Raw genomic sequence first — 6,227 nt, forward strand, 5'->3', positions numbered from 1 at the left:
AAATATTAGTTTAGTTTTATGATTTATCAGATTTATATACAATTAATATATTAATTACTAGGTCTTTTAAGATATCAAGGTCATGTTACTTTAAGAAGTATCATTAAATATTTTGCCTTCAGGGAAAAAAATTGTGAAATAAGTATATTTTTCAGATTATACTTTTAAACGTTTTATACTATTTATTGATGTTTGGAATTAGATTAACAAATTATTAGAATTCGTACCTTAAAAAATCAGTATAATCAACAGAAATTAAAACATTAAAGATTTGTCAAGGTTTCATTGTTGGCGAAATGGGCTAGCTGCATAGCCACACTCCATAGCTGTCTCCTGTATATTAGCATAAATACAGATTTTTTTTTTCCGTCTAAAAATATTTTTCAACTGAACTTTGACTAAAAATTTTGCATTTTAAATAAAAGCTTTAAATAATTATTTAAGTATTAAAAGAACCCATCTATATTATTATTAAAAATACTGATAAAATATACCAAAACTGTAAAATAATTACACAATAACCTTACATTACAAAACATTAAAGAGGGATAGACTTTTTAACAAACGAAAATTAATTCTTGAGAAATTTTCCTTACCGCATAGATTTTCAGCAACAAAAGTTTTATTGTCTATATCAGTGATTCTCAACCGATGGTACGTAAGGGAAAAATAGGTGGTACGCAAAGAAACAAAGTATTTTTTAAATTCAAAAATTAAATACTCCAACATCCTCTTTAAGTTTTTTTCTTCAACACTCGTAAATTTATGCGATCTGAGCTTTGTTCAAGATCAATAGCCGCCCATAGAGCAAAATATTCCGTTTTTATTTTCACAAATATTCTTTTAGCCATAGACATAACAAAATTTATCATAAATGATGTTTTTAAAAGGAGTAATAGAAATAGATATTGTATTTAATAGCCAATAAAAATAATTAACAAGCTAAAAGTATCTCATTAATTTTTTTAGAATTGATCGATTTATTAGCATGTTTACACTTTATGTCGCTACCGCTTTCGATCTCATATTGATCTATTTTCAATTAGAATCCCTTTTTTACATCGATTTCCTGTCTCTAAACAGCAGATATTTTATCTTCTTGTTGATTTATAGTCCTTACATGCGATTTGAGAATATCGTTGTTTGTTTTTGAAGAAGGCGTAATATATTCTGCATTTTAATATTTGTGAAAAAATAATAAAACAAATCTAGATCCAATTAAAGTACGAAACCATCGTTTCTCAAAAGACATCTTGAATCTAAGCATGCCAATTTAAAGGATAAATCTGAATAATATTTTAAAAGGAAATTATCGGAATTCAAAAGTAGATAAACAAATAATGAAAGGTTTTGTTACTTTGTATGGATCCTCCCTTTTATCTATTAACTAAGTGTTGAGGACCCTAGTGAGCAGCCCACGGTAAGTCCAAAAACAGAAACGTAAAACTCAAGAAGGGTTAATTACCCTTTACTGCTCAACGAAAGGTTAACAGATGGTCCCTTTCTCAGGACGTACAACAAAACCTCCACTTGGACTTAAAATAAAAATGTACGAAATAAGAACTTAACTAATGACTAACTAAGGCTATTTAGCCGAAGCTGACACAATTTCTAAACAAGTTGGCCCGTCATATTAAATCAGCTAGCGAAGCTAGCAAGGGCACGTAATATGGCCGAACGTAGTAACAGCTTAGAGGAAGTAGCCGAAAGGAGAACGCACTCTATTCAGGAAATCTAATTCTCTCTCTCGAAATCAGTGGAACTTCTACTTAAATACTACTTCTTCTCATATGCATTTAACGCGATTCTAAAAACTCATTCTGGTAAGGAATTGTAAGCTGAAATTAGAACAGATAGGAAAGTGTGACAAATTCAAATAATTGTTATAAACTTAGGATATACCTTACAACTTCAAGTGAAAAACATTTGGAAGCTAGTTACCTGGTAAGCCTAAGAATTACCAAAACTGGGCAGGCTCACATTATTGAAGAGAACCTTATATTACCAGCAGCTAAAAATATTGTTTTTATTCAACGGAAAAGAGGAAAATGAACTTAATAATATTCCGTTATCAAATGATACAGTAAGTCGACGACTTCATGAAATCGCAAATTCCATAAAAGAGACATTATTAAAAACATAAAACACAGTGAATATTTCGCATTGCAGTTGGATGAAAGTACTGATATAACGAACTTTGTCTAATTATTAGTTTACATGCGTTTCGAAGAAGATAAACGAGTAGGCGAGGTCTTTATTTTGTGAATCTCTTCACGATAGAGCAACAGCAAATGCAATTTTCAAAGAACTAGACAAGTTTATGTCTGAGAATAATATTCCTTGGAATATGTGCATTGCCATATCCAGTGACGGAGCTCGGTTTGAACAGGTACACATTCCGGTGTTATTTCTCAAATAAAGAAAGTCTCAACTGAATCTAAATTTACTCACTGCTCCATTCATCATGAAGCTTTAAATAGCCATAACAATCCCCGAAAACCTGAAAATCGTTTTGCATCAAACTGTGAAAATTGTTAATTTTATTAAAAGCCGAGCTTTAAATTCAAGAAAGTTTACGATTTTATGCCAAGAGATGGGGTGTGACCATGAAACGCTTTTGTTACATTCCGAAGTAAGATGGTTATACAGAGGCAAAGTTTCAAATCGTCTTTTTGAACTTCGATCAGAAATTCAAATTTTCCTTTATGATTCAAAATTTGAATTGTAAAAATGTTTATTTAGTGAATTATGGTTGGCGGGTTTAGCATACTTAGCTAATACTTTTGGAAAGTTAAATGAATTAAATTTAGGATTACGAGGACAAAGTGTTAATTTCTTGCCATTACCAAATGAAGAAACCAAAATTAGAGTTTAAGTATATGAAGTAAGTACCAAATGTTTATGTCACCAATGACTATTGTGTACGAAAATATAAGCGTATATACGCTTTTGTCTATATGTAATTGTGTATGTCCTTGTTTATATGTAATTGTACCCATGTATCTTCTAGTGTTATCACATATCTTGGCACTGTATAGTTAATATACATCTATTACGCACTGAATAATGATGTACCTAATGTGTCTGTATATATGTATATGAATTTATGTTCTGTATATATGATAATGTAACTATGCATCTGCACATTTTATCCTGTAACACGGCACCGTATCGCAAAGAACTAACTAGAGCCCCACTCTAAAATTAATTGCACCAAAGACACTGTACTACACAGTACTAATCTAGGGTCTAACTTTTAATTCACTGTACTAATTACTTATTCCAGCATAACATTGCGCACCTAATATTTCAGTATGTACACGTCTTCTGTAATCTAATGATAATGCTTCAAAGGGTCATAGTGTACTCAACATATGAGTACACACGTTATGTATATATGCTACCGCATCCATGCTTTTGCATACACGTTGTAACATGGCAATGTATTATCCAGTGTCTAACATTAATTAGCTTTAACGCCACTGCATGAAGTACCAAATTTGTATGTATGTTTATATATTAGTATATTAGCACAATGAACACGTATGGTTACCTAGATAAAGGTGGACGTGGCGCTATACCGATTAACCGTCTTGGTAGAGGGGTGGTGCCCACGTCCTCCGTCGCATGTCGCATTACCAAATGAAAGAAATGATAAAAAACTCGAAATAATAATCAAAGAATTGGATAATAATACTTTAAGCTTTTTACCACTTTTAGAAAGTTTCTAACAAAACATAATTTAAAAACAAAAGAAGAAATACCATCCGACATTAAAAATCATTATTTTTCATTGATAACTAATTTCAACGTGTATTTTCCCGAGGATTATGAAAAAGAAAATTGGACTAGAAATCCATTTTGTTCAAATGTACCGGAAATTTTTTCTCGTGAAGAAAAAGAACAATTCATAGAAATTTCCTGTGCTCGAACTCCAACTGCAGATTTCAAAAATAACATGCTAGTTAACTTTTGGCTGAACCGAAAAAAAATAATTTAAAGGCATTTCAAATAAAGCTATTAAATTTGTATTGCCTTTTTGCACAACCTATTTGTGTGATCAAGGATTTTTTTCAATTTTATATTTGAAAAATAAATACAGAACAAAATTTAAAATGGATCCTAATTTACGTTTAACTAAAACTAAGTGAAATAAGACGAGACATAAAGGAATTTATCTCTCTTAAACAGGCCCAAACTTTGCACTAATTTAATTTTAGAATTAAAGTATTATATCTTAAATTTTGATAATTAACATGGTAACCAATTTTCAATCTAATATATTTTATGTGTGCACATGTAATACAAACAAACAGCCAATAAATTGCGCAAATATATATATATATATATATATATATATATTGCCATTTTGCATATATACATTTTCTGGCATTTTTGGCTCAAAGAAACTGCAAAGTGACTACAAGAGATTTGGCTTTAGACCTTCAGGTTGCCACAGGAACTCAAATTAGCCATTGAACTGCTGCATGAAGGTTTAACAAGGTTAGACTATATGCAAGAAAACCAATCGTTTGGGTCCCAATCATTCCAGACGGGGACGGGCCCATTTAAACTGGTCACGTCACCATATTCAATGGAGCCAAGACGACTGGGCTCGAGTATTGTTTACTGGCGAGTCCAGATATAGCTTGAACAGTGATTCTAGACGTGTTTTGATCTGGAGAGAGAAAGAAACATGCAACTTGCTTTCCTTTGTCCGTGAAATAATCCCGTTTCTGTGACTGCAGTTTAATGGTTTGTGGAACAAACATGACAAATAACCATATTGAGCTGCATATCTTTCAGGGACGTTTTGTAGCTGCTTGGAGATACGTGGAGAGGTTCTGACACCCCACGTTAGACTGTTTAGGGACGCTGATGGCCAGAGTTTTTGCTAATGGATAACAATGCTCAGCCTCTTTGAGCATGTGTGGTGTCCGAATACTTGCAAACAGAAGATATCATTCGAATGGATTGGCCACCTTACTCACCCAACTTGAATCCTATTCAGATATGCCTTAGGTTGCCAAATTCCTCCCTGGACCGTCCAGGAGCTAAAAGTGCACTTTTAGAAGAATGGCATGCAATTCCACTTGTCCAATATTTTGGTGAAGTCCATGAAATCAAGAAGTGAGGTATGCACATCTGTCAGAGGTGACCATACACCATATTAAAGAAAAACTTTCACCACAAAGAGGTGACATTATTTTTTAATTTCCCTACATTTCATTTTAATTTCAATATTTTTCAAATAATCAACTGTCAAACATTATAATTTATATTAGTTAATGCTTTTATACAAATTTCTATTAATAATTTTTCATTAAATATCAGTTACATCACAGTTCTGTAATTATCCTTTAATTTTGAAGATTAGTATATATACTGTGAATCTGAACAAGTGGGCAAAACTTTAGGGAGTGATAGAAGACAGCTATATGAGCAATATTCATCATAGAATGTATAGTTGGAACGCAAGCAGTGAGACATTACAGAGTAGTTTTCCACTGACACATTTAAAGAATTAACACAAGAATGAGAGGAGATACTTTAGAAAATATTTTATTAACAGGAATGTAATTGATGTACATGCTCAAAAAACGTTCTGCAAGCTGTAATGCAGGCTTCACACCAGCGTGATAGGGGACTGATGCACATTTGCAAAGACACCAACCATTTCCTGAGTATCGCCGGCAACAACGGTGAATCTGACCATTAGATACACATTCGTTTCAATGGGGCATTCATAGATTAGGCTTTTCATATGGCCCCATAGGAAAAAGTCCAAACACGAGAGATCCGGTGATCTTGGTGGCCAAGTTATGGGATCACCTTGACCGATCCATCGCCCTGGAAATTTCGTGATTCATATAACCAGCCATCGTCTCACGATCAACGGTAGAAAATATCGTTGGGCACGAGGACCAACCCTTTTTATACCATTTACGATGCTACCTAGTGTCTCACCATTGAGTTCCGACTATACATTATATGACGAATAATGCTCCTATAGCTGCCTTCTATCACCCCCTAAAGTTTTGTCGACTTCTTCAGATTCACCCTGTATGCTTCGACTAGCATTACTCTATGCTAGTTCTGTCTGGGGCTAAGCTGCCAAAATTCACCTTCAACATACCCAAATTCTTCGAAACAAAGCACTTCGAGAGATTATCAATGCACCTTGGTTCATTCCAAATTTGTATATCCACTGTGATCACAAAGTAGAC

This window comes from Stegodyphus dumicola, chromosome 3 (assembly GCF_044657685.1).
Source record: "Stegodyphus dumicola isolate Sdum_Otavi_A_Nest chromosome 3, ASM4465768v1".
NCBI lineage: Eukaryota > Metazoa > Arthropoda > Arachnida > Araneae > Eresidae > Stegodyphus > Stegodyphus dumicola.